Source organism: Scyliorhinus canicula, chromosome 19 (genome assembly GCF_902713615.1).
Source record: "Scyliorhinus canicula chromosome 19, sScyCan1.1, whole genome shotgun sequence".
Taxonomy (NCBI): Eukaryota; Metazoa; Chordata; class Chondrichthyes; order Carcharhiniformes; family Scyliorhinidae; genus Scyliorhinus; species Scyliorhinus canicula.
This window is the reverse complement of record NC_052164.1, coordinates 50,421,809-50,437,635: the sequence shown is the minus strand read 5'-3', so window position 1 is coordinate 50,437,635 and position 15,827 is coordinate 50,421,809. Positions and strand designations below refer to the sequence as shown.

Below are 15,827 nucleotides of genomic sequence, written 5' to 3'. Positions count from 1 at the left end.
AGTGAAGGAAAAGCGATCTGCGCATGCGCAATCCATTCCTACGCTCTACATCACAAGCGCCATGACATCACCCATTTGAAGGGGAAATGTCCGAAAATAGTGAAAAAATATTTTAAAGCCAGAAAACACAATTCTTTTAGCTGGAACGACAGCACAATGCCTGAACTTTGACCAGTAGCTGAAAGTAACCTCCGCAGGACCCTGCAACATGCAGATAGCACCACCCTAAGAGATGATTTAGTCCTTGCAGACTACGACTCAGAAGATGATTTCACCATTGGACGAGGCGACCTCAGTACCAAATCCGAACCGCAACGAGATGTGTTGTACATTACATAGATTACATAGAACAGTACAGCACAGAACAGGCCCTTCGGCCCTCAATGTTGTGCCGAGCCATGATCACCCTACTCAAACCCACGTATCCACCCTATACCCGTAACCCAACAACCCCCCCCCTTAACCTTACTTTTATTAGGACACTACGGGCAATTTAGCATGGCCAATCCACCTAACCCGCACATCTTTGGACTGTGGGAGGAAACCGGAGCACCCGGAGGAAACCCACGCACACAGGGGGAGGACGTGCAGACTCCACACAGACAGTGACCCAGTCTGGAATCGAACCTGGGACCCTGGAGCTGTGAAGCATTTATGCTAACCACCATGCTACCCTGCTGCCCCACATTGAAGCATCCGACACAGTCATGGACGAGCTCTTCGGATTTGAGGATCCTCAGCCCAGCATAGACGACATCCCGACCCATGAGTACAGGATTCTGCTGCAGTCTGACACCAAGAGACAGAGATCGGTACAAGCCCACAGAGAGCAGCGGGACGCCAAGAGAGTGGTCCACGCACCACAAAGAGTCCCCGCCTCCGCATAGAAAGTGATGACAGACCACAGCGAGACCACTGCACTTCTCCACACAAAGAACACAGAAAGACTCCACAGCGAGACCACTGCACGACTCCGTTGAGAGCGCACAGATCGACTCCACAGCAAGACCACTGCATGTCTCCACACAGGGAACGATGCCAGACTCCACAGAGAGAGCGATACAAGCCTCCACAGCGAGCTCATTGACAGACTCCACGATGGAAGCAATGCAAGACTCCAGATCGCAGTCCTTGCATGAACAAGACCATGAAGGTCTAGTAACCTTATTTGAGCAACCAGCAGCAGACGATGCAAGTCTGCCATGCTCAAGTGCACAGCAAGATGACTATGACAGTCTACCATGCTCACATGAACAACAAAAAGACTATGACAGTCCACCCAGATTATTTGTGCCACCAGAAGAAGACTCTGACAGTCTACCCAGCTCATCTAACCGAAAAGAAGACACTGAAGGTCTACCCACTGTATGTGTGACAAGTGACAAAGGCTTCGCAATTCCCATAGAAGATGTGCGACATCTCAGCGAGACTGACAGATCTCAACTAGTATGTACAGAGACACTCGACAATCAAAGTGAGGCTACTAGTGACTCCAGTGACACCACGTTTATTCAAACCTCATCTACTCGAGCCTCTCCACAAGAACCTGAAATGACTCCAGACGAGGAGCATCAATAAACCAAAGGTGATTCAGGTGACCCAGAAAGGGCTCCAGGTCGGAAGGATTGACAAGCCAAAGATGATTCAAGCGAACAGGACATGACTCCAGATAGAGATAGAGACCTATAGAGATTCCAATCAATATTTGGAAAGTTAAAGTCACCCATGACAACTATCCTGAGACCTCCACACCTATCCATAATCTGTTTTGCAATTTCTTCCTCCACATCTCTATTACTATTTGGGGGCCTATAGAAAACTCCTAACAATGTGACCGCTCCTTTCCTATTTCTAACTTCGGCCCGTATTACCTCAGTAGGCAGATCCCCTTCGAACTGCCTTTCTGCAGCCGTTAAACTATCCTTGATTAACAATGCTACTCCTCCACCTCTTTTACCACTTTCTCTACTCTTACTGAAACATCTATACCCTGGAACTTCCAACAACCATTCCTGGCCCTGTTCTAACCATGTCTCCGTAATGGCCACAACATCGTAGACCCAAGTACCAATCCACGCTCCAAGTTCACCTACCTTATTCCGGATGCTCCTTGCATTGAAGTAGACACACTTCAACCCACCTTTCTGTCTGCCGGTACACTCCAGCGACCTTGATACCCTCCTCAGTACCTCACTACTCTCAACACTGGCTTCTGGACTACAGCTCGTTTTCCCATTCCCCTGACAAATTAGTTTAAACCCCGCCTGAAGAGCCGTAGCAAATTTCCCAGGATATTGGTGCCCCTCTGGTTCAGGTGCAAACCGTCCTGTCAGTACAGGTCCCACCTTCCCCAGAATGTGCTCTAATTATCCTCGTAACTGAAACCCTCCCTCCTACACCATCCCTGCAGCCACATGTTTATCTGCACTCTCTCCCTGTTCCTCACCTCACTAGCACGTGGCACCGGCAACAAACCAAAGATGACAACATGGCTTGTCCTGGCTCTCAGCTTCCACCCTAGCTCCCCAAATTCCTGTTTTAAATCCCCGTCCCTTCTCTTACCTATGTCGTTGGTACCGATGTGTACCACGACTTGTGACTGTTCTCCCCTTAAGGATTCTGAAAACACGGTCTGTGACGTCACGGACCCTGGCACCCGGGAGGCAACATACCATCCGTGAGTCTCTTTCGTTGCCACAGAACCGTCTATCTGTCCCTCTAACTATCGAGACCCCGATAACTATTGCTCTCCTGCTCTCCCTCCTGAGCCACAGAGACGGACTCAGTGCTGGAAATCCGTTCACCGTGGCTTACCCCTGGTAGATCATCCCCCTCAACAGTATCCAAAGCGGTATACTTGTTACTGAGGGGAACGACCATAGAGGATCCCTGCACTGACTGCGTCCTCCCAGCCCCTCTCACCATCATCCATCTATCTTGATTCTTCGGAGTAACTACCTCCCTGAAGCTACTATTTATGCCCACCTCTGCCTCCCGAATGATCCGAAGTTCATCCAGCTTGAACTCCAATTCCCTAACACAGTTTCTGAGGAGCTGGAGATGGGTGCACTTCCCACAGGTTTAATCAGCAGGGACACTGACGGTGTCCCTCACCTCAAACATTCTGCAGGAGGAACATTGCACTGCCTTCCCTGCCATCCCCTCTAGATAAAACAAGAAAAAGAAGGAAAGAGCTTACCTGTTATTCACTCAACCCCTTAGGTTAGAGGAGGTGGAAGGGTGGGGGACACTACAAGTGAAATGAAATGAAATGAAAATCGCTTATTGTCACAAGTAGGCTTCAAATGAAGTTACTGTGAAATGCCCCTAGTCGCTACATTCCGGCGCCTGTTCGGGAAGGCTGTTACGTGTAGTGCCTCAGGTTTAGGAATCGCCCAACTTAAATACGGAAGTACTCAATTAGCTGTGAAGTACTTAAGTACTGAGGATGTGAAAGGTGCTAGATAAATACAAAGGGTTGTGCAGCAGTTGGGACAATGAGTTTCCAGTTTTTGTTTGCATGCCGTCTAAGGAAGAAGTGGATTGGATGGTGGATCATTACAGACTGCCCAAACTGCCCAACCCCACTCACTAAGAATGTGTCTATCACTCTTCCTGTCAGATTTCCCCACCAGGTACGGTAGATGGTGGCGGTGGATTCTTGCTGCTTGGCTGCTCCCAGAATGAACCCTGAACAGATGTCTGCACCCGTGCTCGATGGAAGTTTTTAATCGTAGGTTTGGGAAGGATTGACTGTGGTGAGCTGGGATCACCTGGAGAATTGTTTTCTTGAGGAAAGCTTTCTAAGCAGTGGGTGAGTTTGCAGTTTATGCATAGCTGAAATGAGGTTGAACCTGCTTACCGACTGTGGCTCTTATCAACACCCTGATTATTCTTTATTAGAATTTTACAATTCTGTGATTTTAAAACCCCTTAGATTTTGACCCATTCTTAGCACTGGCTCTGCAATCAGGCAAAAAAATCTATTGTCAGTTGTCTCCTTGTCCTGAATCTGTGGAATTTCTTAGCGCTGTAAAGGTAGCCTGTAGAGGCTGTAGAGGTTGGGTCGTTCAGTATATTCAAGGCTGAGATAGACAGATTTTTAATCAGTAAGGGAATCGAGGGTTATGGGGATAAGGCAGGAAAGTTCAGGATTATCACATTAGATCAGTTAAAATCTCATTGAATGGCGGAGTAGACTCGATATGCTGAATGGCCTACTTCAGCTCCTATGCTTTTGGGCTTATGGTCTTGTGGTATTTCACACAGCTGGCCATTCTACATATATATGCCATATTCGAGTGTCGACAAGCTATTTGACTGTAGGTTGCACCACACTGGACTGTTCAAGCCGTCACCCTGGTCTGCTAATGTACATTTTCCAGTCAGTGGCCACTGGGCATTAGTCAGGAGCAGACCCTGGGTAATTCCTCTTTGCTAATTTTACCTGCTGAATTCCTACTCCAAGGGCATATGACGAGCTGTGAGTGAAACTTAGGGGCATCCTTAAGTGTGTAGTTCAGTGCCACAAGAATGAATACATTTACCCATTACTCCCTGGAGTGAGCTCACAAGGTGCTTGTTAAAGGACCGTGGCTTTTCCAGAATTAAAAGTGGCAAACCTTTCCCCTTTTGCCTAACAGACATATTCAGCCCTGACAGATATCCTACTGAAAGAACAGGAACTCCGTTGGAACTTCACCGGAGCACTGTAAAGGTATAGCAGGACACAGATAATTTGGGCTTGATTTGACTGCGTCAAAGTATCTTCAGGCAAGAGCAAGCAATACAGCAGGGTGGTCCACTGGTGTAACATCTTCACTCTGTTGTTTGCCATTTAAGCACTGTTTACTGCACAGTTTGATTGAACAAATTGTTGTAGATTGTTGGTGAGTGCGGTTATTGTACGTTATCTGTAAATGTTGCAGCCTGAGGGGTGGCTATCTATCAGCTTAGATAGATCAACCACAGCATGGCCACTGATATCAGTTGAACTCATTGTAAGTGTGGATGGCAGGTTCAGGGTTCTATTATTACAGCCCCATATGTGATAGAGTTCCAGCTCGCGAGGCCCCATGCTGGGTGCCGTTAGAACTGTATGCTCAATTGCTCGGAATTTGGGTAAAATTCAGTAAAGGCCATTAAATTGGGCAATCTGAATGTGTGCAAGAGTCAAACGGGATGTAGTTGTACCAAGCAAGACGGTAGGGGAACAAGGTGGAGAAATTGGAGCGATGTGAGTGATCTATGGAAAATAGACAACATTGTTGGATATACAAGTTCCGAAAGAAAGACTTGCATTCATGCAGCGCCCCTCTCTACCTCAGAGCATCCAAAAGCACCTTACAGCCAATGGAGTGCTTTAAAAAAATATAACTACATGGTTGTAATATAGGAAATGTGGCGGCCAATTTGTGCACGCCAAGATCCCACAAAAAGCAGTATGATAATGACCAGATCATCTGTCTTAGTGGCATATATTGAAGGCTAGATATTGGACTGAAAACTGGGGAACTCTCCCTTGCTCTTATTCAAAATAGTGCCAGAGGTTTCTGCACACACACACACGTAAAGCAGACTGAGAGCCACTACTGAGTCGCGCCTGACAGCTTGAAGATTCTCTCATTCTATAGAGCTGATCCTGAAATGCCGATGACGTTGTTTCAGTTCAAAGACAGCGGTGAATGTGTTGGTGAATGTGTTTCACCGTGACGGGAGCAGTTCTTGTTGGGAGGTGTGTTAACTTTGGCTTGGTAGATTGTTTGTTTTCCTGTTAGTGAAACCAGTTTCAGAGTAACTGGATGACTGCAGTGTTGTGTCTGGGTGTGTCTAGCACAATAGCAAGGCGCAGTAACTTTCTTAATGTACTGTTCAATCTTTTAAATCACATTACCATTCTTTGTGTCAATAACTTGGATTGGTAAGTTTGAGAGTCCAGCATTGTTATATTATTAGGCTGCTTATCCGGCATCGATTACTGTTTATTACATCTGTTACTTAAGTGAGGGCTTAAGTGGGTCGGTGCAGACTTGATGGGCCGAATGGCCTCCCTCTGCAATGTATGTTCTATGTTCTACTGGATGAGTAGACATTTCCTCCAATTAAATAAATGAGCAAGACTAAAATCATTGTTTTTGGTGCTCATTTCAAACTCCATTCCTCAGATACCCACTCAAATCTCAACCTGACAATAGTCTGTGATTAAGCCGGTCTGTTCAAAACCTTGGTGTCACATTCAATCCCAAAACGAGCCTCCGACCTCAGAATTGTGCCGTCACTAGGACCACTTATTTTGATCAGATCATTTGACATCGGCCCTATCTCAGCCAATCTGCAAGTGAAACCCACATTCGTGCCTTCATTACCCCGAGACTTCACTATTCCTGCCACACTGTGACATTTATTTGTGACTTGAGAGAACATTGGTGTGATTTAATGAACGGGGACTGCTGCGAGCTTCCCGACTCTCGAGCCGGCGAGGCCGTCACCGCTATCAAATGTTTAATTGGTACGCTTAACGAGGGCCCAGGGTTTCACCCCACAAACGATTTTCCAGGGAGGGGAGTAATCAGAAAGCAAGCCATAATTCACGTAGTACAGCATGATCATTTATGGTAGAGGAAATCGTATATGTGAGAGACTTCGTTAGTGGATCCCCAGAATTATTGCCCCTTTCATACAAGGTGGGGTTGCGGGGATGCGGAGGAGGTGTGGGCTTGAGTGGGGTGCTCTTTCCGGGGACCGGTGCAAACTTGATGGGCCAAATACGTCTCCTGCACTGTAAATTCTATGATTCTAGTCATGGAAGGACAGATGGTTCGTAAACAAGTGAACTACTTGAGGAGTGCAGAGACACTCCAGTGGTCAGTGTTGCCATCAAGAAATGTTTCCGAAGGGCAGCACAGTGGCACAGTGGTTAGCATTGCTGCCTCACGCCGCTGAGGTCCCAGGTCCAATCCCAGGTCTGGGTCACTGTCCGTGTGGAGTTTGCACATTCTCCCAGTGTTTGCGTGGGTTTCACCCCCACAACCCAAAGATGTGCAGGGTAGGTGGATTGGCCACACTAAATTGCCCTTTAATTGGAAAAAATGAATTGGGTACTCTAATTTTATTTTTTTTTAAAGAAATGTTTCTGAACCCGTAAACACTGAAGTACCTAATTGACCTGTTATGGACACAGCTGATCTTACCTTGGCAACAGTGATGACCTGCCGGCACCAGAAGATATACCAGTTTATGCAGTCATGTCGATCCTGGGGTAGCAGCCCAGACAACAGAATTGCGCCACTCAACAAGGGTCAGGAAACTCCCACAAAGACTCGATTCATAATTGTCCAACTCCTGTATCAAATGCTTAGCTAGAATTCAGGACTGAGTAAATCAATTATTGGAAGTTGTATACAGGAATTAAAGGGGGAGGGTATGCCGATTGTCTCTTTAAGGGCAACACAGCGGAGTAAGGGTCACCTGGCCAATCGGGAGTGATGAATCACCCCAGGGGAAGGAGTTCTCCTCGGCAGAGGTATTTTAGATCTAGCTGCAAACGTGATGCTGCTACTGAAGATCACTCAATAAATCCCTTTTTGTTAACTAATAAAGTCTCTGAAAGTGAATCATTACAGAAACTCAAACAATTAAAATTGGGAATGCACAAGAGGTCAGAATTGGAGGAGCACATAAATCTCAGAGGGTGGTGGAGGGTTAATGCCAAACAGGGATTTAAAAACTAGGATGACAGTTTTGAAATCAAGATGTTGCTTGACCAGGAGCTAATGTGGGTCAGTAGGCACAGGTGTTATAGGGGAACAGAAATTGCTGTGAGTTAGAACACGGGTGTCAGAATTTTGGATGTCATTAAGTTTACAGAGGGTAGAATGTGGGAAACCAGCCAGGAGTGCATTGAAATAGTTGCAGCGAGAGGCAATAAAAGTACGAATGAAGGTTCCAGCAGCAGGTGAGCTGAGTGAAGTCAGACGATGCTTTACAGATGGAAATAGGCAATGTTAGTGATGATACAAGTAAGAGGTTGGGAGCTCATCTCAGGATCAAAGTTGACAGCAAGGTTGTGAACAGACTGGCTTAATCACGGGCCGTCGCAGTGGGAGGGATGGAGTCAATAGCTAAAGATCGGAATTTGGAGTCCGTAACGCTTCAGTCTTCTCAGTATTTAATTGGAGGATACTTCTGTTCATCCACTACTTGATTTAGGATCAGCAGTCTGATAGTTTGGCAACAGAAAAGGAGTTGGGAGCGGTGTAATGAGGCAGAGCTGGCGATTGACAATTTAAATGTGAAAACTAACACTGCTTTTGGATGATGTCGCTGATGGGCTGCAGGTGGATGAGAAACAGGAGAGGCCAAAGATTGATCCACAGAATTCCAACAGTGCAGAAGGAGGCTATTTGGCCCATCGAGTCTACATTGGCCCTCTGAAAGAGCACCCTACCTAGGCCCACTGCACTGCCCTATCCCTGTAACCCTGTAACCTCACCTAACCTGCACATTTGTAGACATAAAGGGGAAATATTAGCATGGCCAATCCACCTAACCTGCACATCTTTGGATCTTTGGAGGACACCAGAGGTAATGGTGTAAGGAGTGAGAAGCTATAGCAAAAAACATTCATAGGGGTGGTATCAGACCACCCAACTGTAGTGGTAATGTTGGGAATAGCATTGGACAGGAAATCAGAGATGCATGCGGTAAAGGAATATTTGTGATCATGGGTGACTTTAATCTGCACATAGATTGGGTGACTCAAGTTAGTCACAGTACAATATAGGAGGAATTTCTGGAGTGGATACAGGATGGTTTTCTGCTCCAGTATTTTGAGGAACCAACAAGAGAACAGACCATCTTGGTCAGGGTGTTGTGCAATGAGAAAGGATTAGTTGGCAATCTAGTTGTGAGAAAACCCTTAGGGATGAGTGACCATAACATGGTAGAATTCTTTATCAAGGTGAATAGTGAAGTAGTTGATTCTGAGACCAGGGTCCTGAATCTCAATAAAGGTAACTATAAGGTCTGAGGCATGAGCTGGCTATGAAGGACTGGGAAACATTACTGAAAGGAAAGACAATGGACAAACATTCAAGGAACAAATGGGTGAACTCCAAAAATTGTTTATTCCTATTTGGCGCAAGAGTAGAAAGGGAACTATGGCCAAACAATTGCTTTCAAAGGGAATTAGAGATAGTATTAGATTCAAAGTAGAGGCATACAAATTTGCTAGAAAAAGCAATAGACCTGAAGATTGGGAACAGTTTAAAATTAGCAAAAGCAGATCAAGAGATTGATTAAGAAGGGAGAAAACAATTTGAAAGTAAACTAACGGGAAACATAAAAACTGACTGTAAACGTTTCTATAGTTATGTAAAGAGCAAAAGATTGATAAAATCTAATATAGGCCGCTTACAGTCAGAAAAGGGGGATATTCATATCAGGGAACAAAGAAATGGCTGAGGAACTAAGTTCGTACTTTGCTTCTGTCTTCACAAAGGAAGACATGAATAATGTACTGGAAGTTCTGAGAAACACAAGCTTCAGTGAGGAGCTAAAGGAAATTAATATTAGTGAAGAATTAGTTTTGGGGGATTAATGGGATTGAAGATGGACAGATCTCCAGGGCCTGATAATCTTCATCCCAGAGTATCGAGGAAATGGCCCTTAAAATAGTGGATCCATTGGTGGTCATTTTCCAAAATTCTTTGGACTCTGGAATGGTTCCTACAGATTGGAGGGTGGCGAATGTAAACCCGCTATTCAAAAAGGGAGGTAGCGAGAAAACAGGAGACTATAGACCAGTGAGCCTAACATTGGTAGAAAGAGGTTGCTGGAGTCCATGGTCAAGAATTCCATACCACAACATTTGGAAAACAGTGGTGAAACCAGACTAAGTCAGCATGGATTTCCGAAAGGAAAATCATGCATGACAATCAGGGAGGAGGTGGCTTAATGGTATTGTCACTGGAATAGGACACTAGAGACCCAGAGTAATGCTCTGGGGACCCAGATTCAAATCCTGCCACTGCAGATGGTCAAATTTGGATTCAATAGAAATCTGGCATTAAATGTCTACTGACGACCATGAAACCATTGTCCACCCCCCCCCCCCCCCCTCCACCCCCGCCCCAAATCTGGTTCACTAATGTCCTGTTGGGAAGGAAAACTGCAGTCCTTACCTGGTCTGACCTACATGTAACTCCAGACCCACAGCAATGTAGTTGACTCATAACTGCCCCCTCAAGGGGAAGTAGGGAAGCACAATAAATGCTGGCACAACATGCAATGCCCATGTCCCATGAACAAATTAAAATAAAATCTACTAAAATTCTTTGAGGATGTAACTAGTAGAGTTGACCAGGGAGAACCGAAAGATATGGTTTATTTAGACTTTCAGAAGGCTTTCGGCAAGGTCTCACATAGCAGATTACTATGTAAAGTTAAAGCACATGGGATTACGAATAGTGACTTGAGATGAACAGAAAGATGGTTAGCCAACAGGAAGCAAAAATTTTGAATAAATGGGTCTTTTTCTGATTGGCAGGCAGTGACTAGTGAGGTACCGCAGGGATCTGTCCTAAAACCCCAACTATTCACACTACTAAATGTATTATCTCCAAATTTGCAGATGATACAAAGTTGAGTGGGAGGGTGAGCTGTGAGGAGGATACAGAGATGCTCCAATGGGATTTGGGCAGTCTGAGTGAGCGCCTGCGTGGCTGATTTAGTATAATATGGATAAACGTGAGATTATCTGCCTCAGTAGCAAAATTAGGAAGGCAGTTTATTATTTGAATGGGTATAAATTGAGAGAAGTGGATACTCTGAGTCTTTGGTGTCCTCATGCATCAGTCGCTGAAAGTAAGCGTGTAGGTACAGTCAGTTGTAAAGAAGGCAAATGGTATGTTGGTCTTTATGGCAAGAGCATTTGTGTATAGGAATAGAGATGTTTTGCTACATGTTTTGTAGGGCATTGGTGAGGTTACACCTGGAGTATTGTGTGCAGTTTTGGTGTCCTTATCTGAGGAAGGATGTTCTTGCTGTGGAGGGAGTGCGGCGAAGGTTTACCAGACTGATTTCTGGGATGGCGGGTGTAATAATCCACAGGAGGCAGGAGTCCCATCACCACACCAATATTTATTGCCAATAACTAGATACAAGAGCAGCTCCAAACAGTGCTGCTAGCATTCCAGTCAATTTAAGACTGCTCACAAAGCCTACACAGGCGCTTATATGGGCCCCCTCAATGAGCTATCATTGAGGGAGCTCATACTCTAATTGGCCAACCAATAATGCCAATTGGAGGTCATTACAGCGGGACTGTCATATGAGGAGGGACTGTCGGTTAGGATTATATTCATTGGAGTTCAAAAATTCTAAAATTCTACAATTCTTACAAAATTCTAACAGGATTAGACAGGGTAGATTCAGAAAGAATGTTCCCAGTGGCGGGGGAGTCCAGATCTAGGGATCATAGTTTGAGGATAAGGGGTAAACATTTTAGGACTGAGGTGTGGAGAAATTTCTTCACCCAGAGAGTGGTGAACCTGTGGAATTTGCTACCACAGAAAGTAATTGAGGCCAAAACTTTGTGTAATTTCAAGAAGGAATTAGATATAGCTCTTGGGGCTAAAGGGATAAAGAGATATGGGGGGAAGGTGGAGCAGGGTATTGAACTTGATGATCAGCCATGATCATAATAACAGGCTCAGACAGCCGAATGGCCTCCTCCTGTTTCTATGTTCTATATTTCTCTGACAAGGAATATATAGATAAGAATGGAACCAGGTGAGAGCAGTCCCACCCAGCTGAATAACAGTGGAGAGGAGGATGTGTTGTGATATGCAGAAGCAATTGTATATGTAAACATGTTTGACCTCCGACCACTAGATGGCAGGCAAGTTATACCATGTCACACTGTAACCTAGAAGAAGGTCTGTAGGAGATGTCGTCGTGGTTAGTTGTGTTTCATGATTGTTCCAGTTTGTTAGTATTAGTTTCCAACCCACAGTTTGTTATACAATAATACATTTGACTAGATGTTCTTTGGTACACCGACTCAATCACTGTCACAGTACTAGAACATAACAGGTGTGATCAATGAGTCAAAGGTTGCAGGCAGGTTGAGAGTTTACCTTTGTCACAGGTCATTTGTGACTTTAATAAGAGCTGTTTCTGTACTGTGTCAGGAGGCTTAAGGCAGGGAAAGGGAGATTTAACAGAGATGTTAACAGAGATTAGGGGCTGTTTAGCTCACAGGGCTAATCGCTGGCTTTGAAAGCAGACCAAAGCAAGCCAGCAGCGTGGTTCGATTCCCGTAACAGCCTCCTCGAACAGGCGCCGGAATGTGGCGACTAGGGGCTTTTCACAGTAACTTCATTTGAAGCCTACTCGTGACAATAAGCGATTTTCATTTTTCATTTTCATTCAGATGTTCAAGTTGATGAGTTGTTTTGATAGAATTGAATGGGAGAATGTTTCCACTGTCAAGTGGGTCAGATTTAAGGTACTTGGCAAAAGCACTAAAGGAATTTTTTTACATGGCAAGTTGTTGGGATCTGAAATGTGCTGCCTGAAAAGGGGGAGGAAGTAGATTCAATAATAACTTTCAAAACAGAATCGGGCAAATAGCTTAAAGCAAATAATTTCCATGTTATGGAGAATGCAGAGAGGGGTGGGCCAATTTGGATAGCTATATCAAGCAGCTGGGACAGGCACGATAGAGCAACTGACCTCCTATTCTGTATGATGCTATGAGTGAATTTAAAAACATTAAATAAATTTAGAGTACCCAATTATTTTTTTCCAATTAAGGGGCAATTCAGCATGGCCATTTCATCAATCCTTTGGGTTGTGGGAGGTGAGACCCACGCAGGCATGGGGAGAATATGCAAACTCCACACAGACAGTGACCTGGGGCAGGGATCAAACCCAGGTCACCGCCGCTGTGTGGCAGCGTTGCTAACCACGTCTCCAGCATGCCGCCCTACTATCAGTGAAATATAATTTATGCCAGATCTCTAGGCCTTTCTGCTGCAGAGCAGGTTGCACTGCCTTACAGCTGACCTCAACCCTTCCTGTGCCTGAGGTTCCCTGCAGTATAAAACCTGTGGTTGTTTGGAAACACGTGAACTTGCACAATCGTAGATTGGCCCTCCGGAGAGAGAGCAGCTTAACGCAACCCCACCCTGAGCAACATTGTATCTATCTATTGACAATTGACAATCTGGTGGGCAGGGTTAAACAGAAACTATTCTCTCTGTAATTACTCATAGATACAAAATATCATTTCAGTGTTACTCATGTGCATTTTACCCCAGAGGCAGAAAGGGTGGAGCCTGATGAGGTAGAAAGACATGAAAATGCCGCATAAGAATGTCACAATGTCTTTCATAACCTTAAGATGTCGCAAAGCACTTCAAAGCCAATGAAATCTGTTTGAATTACAGTCACTGTTATAGTGTCCGGATCTCAGCAGCTGAGTAAGATCCCACAAGCAGCAATTAAATAAATATGAAGATCATTTGCTTTATGTATTGGATGAGGGATAAATATTGTTGTAAGACATTACTCTGTCCTCCTTTGAAATAGTGCCAGGGATCTATTATTCCCACGTGAGAGGAAAGAGAACACCTCTGTGTGATGTCTCATTTGAAAGATGCCTCTTCTGACAAGTGTCAGCCGAGATTTTGGGCCCGATCTACCGGCCGCGTTATGCTCGAAAGGCTGCGCGGTATGGCACAATGCGGCCGGTAGAGGGAGGAACCTATTCTGGCATGGGCACACCAGGGTGCTAGGCTTGCATTTTCCCGCACTGCAGATCGGGCCCGGGAGTACCCAGCTGTATCTCTTCAGTGTGTACTTAGTGAGAGGTCTTTATCGAACTTCCCCGAGAGGCAGCCACACTGCAGTCACATGACTATGGAAGCCGGAGGCTTTCAAATTCCACATATTTCCCCTTTCATGTTGAACAAATACCCCATCCCCTTTTTCATTGTAAACAAATACACATTTGCATGTACAATCCGCATTGCACATCCCCTATTCTCACGCATTGACAACTGTTTGTTGTACCAGTCACTGCAAATACATTGGACACACAAGGTGGAATATTCTTGTTTCTTTGCAGAGTGGTGCAGTGGGAGGGACAAATGCATGGAAGCCGCAGGCCCCAAGGGTGGCTTCCTTCACTATAGTGTCAAGGGCCTAGTTAAAAATAAAGGGGGCGGGTTTCACCACTCCACACTGGCATGGCAGGCTCTGATTCATTCTCACCACCAGCAACTTAGAGCCCCTTCCCCCAGAATATACCCCCCACCACAGAACCCCCATGCCCCACTGACCCTTTCCCCACATGGAACCCACCCTGCCTCTCCCCTCCTGGAACCCCTCTGTACAGAACACTCCACCTCTCCCCCAAAAGAATAGGCAGCACGGTAGCATTGTGGATAGCACAATCGCTTCACAGCTCCAGGGTCCCAGGTTCGATTCCGGCTTGGGTCACTGTCTGTGCGGAGTTTGCACATCCTCCCCGTGTGTGCGTGGGTTTCCTCCGGGTGCTCCGGTTTCCTCCCACAGTCCAAAGATGTGCGGGTTAGGTGGATTGGCCATGATAAATTGCCCTTAGTGTACAAAATTGCCCTTAGTGTTGGGTGGGGTTACTGAGTTATGGGGATAGGGTGGAGGTGTTGACCTTGGGTAGGGGGTCGGGTGCTCTTGAGCCGGTGCAGACTCGATGGGCCAAATGGCCTCCTTCTGCACTGTAAATGTATGTAAATCTATGTAAATATCCCCACCCACGGAACATCCATTTATGCAACAACCCCCCTGACAGAACATTCCTCGGCACTGCCCCTGCGACTGCACTCAGTACCAGGAGGCATTGCCCTGGCTGTGCCAGGAAGTTGTGCCGGGGGTAGTGCGAGGAATAGTGTCAGGGCAGAGCCAGGGTAGTGACAGGTGGCACGGTAGCACATTGGTTAGCATGTTGCTTCACAGCGCCAGGGTCCCAGGTTCCATTCCTGCTTGGGTCGCTGTCTGTGTGGTGTCTGCATGTTCTCTCCGTGTCTACGTGGATTTCCTCCGGGTGCTGCGGTTTTCTCACACAATTCCCGAACGATGTGCAGTTAGGTGAATTGGACATTCTGAATCCTCCCTTTGTGTACCCGAACAGGCACTAGAATGTGGCGACTAAAGAATTTTCACAGTGACTTTCATTGCAGTGATAATGTAAGCCTACTTGTGACAATAAAGATTATTATTATTAGTACCCGCACATGACCCTCTCCCTTTTGGGGGATGACTCACCTGCACATTTCTGTTGGATTCTGCCCACCCAGTGCATATTGTGGGGCACCTCTCATGATTTACTTTGGTGTGAGTGGACAATATAATGATGTGGGGGACGAACAGGCATAGGGGCCTGATAATGACATTTAAATGTATCCGAATGGGGATCTTGACATCCAACATCAGGATTCCCGTTATCTCATTGGCAGGGGCAGGAAAAATCGGAACTTGGTATCCTGCCGGTGTAAACCATGCTTTGGAACTCCTGTGGGATATTCCTTTCCTACCTCTGATCCCTCTCCCCGAAAATGGGATTGGAAAATACTCCCATAGTCATTAAACTGTGCAGGTCTTTTAATGGAATGTGCGCACGTTGGCATTGTCCGTTTGTCTGGGTGATGTTCTTTGGCAGGAAAGTGTTGTTCCCATGGCCCTTGTTGCCGAGGTAACTGTTATCGTTCCATCGCGGATTTTAGGAGCATGTGGACCTCTGGGATTGATGATAGCTCTGTACCCAATAGAGCTGGTCAGATCCC

General features: G+C 45.8%; 1 protein-coding gene across 2 annotated transcripts in view; it reads left to right on the top strand.

Annotated features, from left to right (window-relative positions):
• The window catches only part of LOC119954225 (solute carrier family 15 member 2-like), a 201,950-nt gene that overhangs the window by 36,637 nt on the left and 149,486 nt on the right, over positions 1–15,827 (top strand). The window contains exon 1 of one of the 2 annotated variants that reach the window (XM_038779285.1): positions 3,604–3,814. The exons of the other annotated variant lie outside the window; for it this stretch is intronic. The gene's annotated coding sequence lies outside the window, so the exon portion shown is untranslated. Of the gene's footprint in view, positions 1–3,603; positions 3,815–15,827 lie in introns of those variants that run through there. 2 annotated transcript variants of the gene reach the window in all.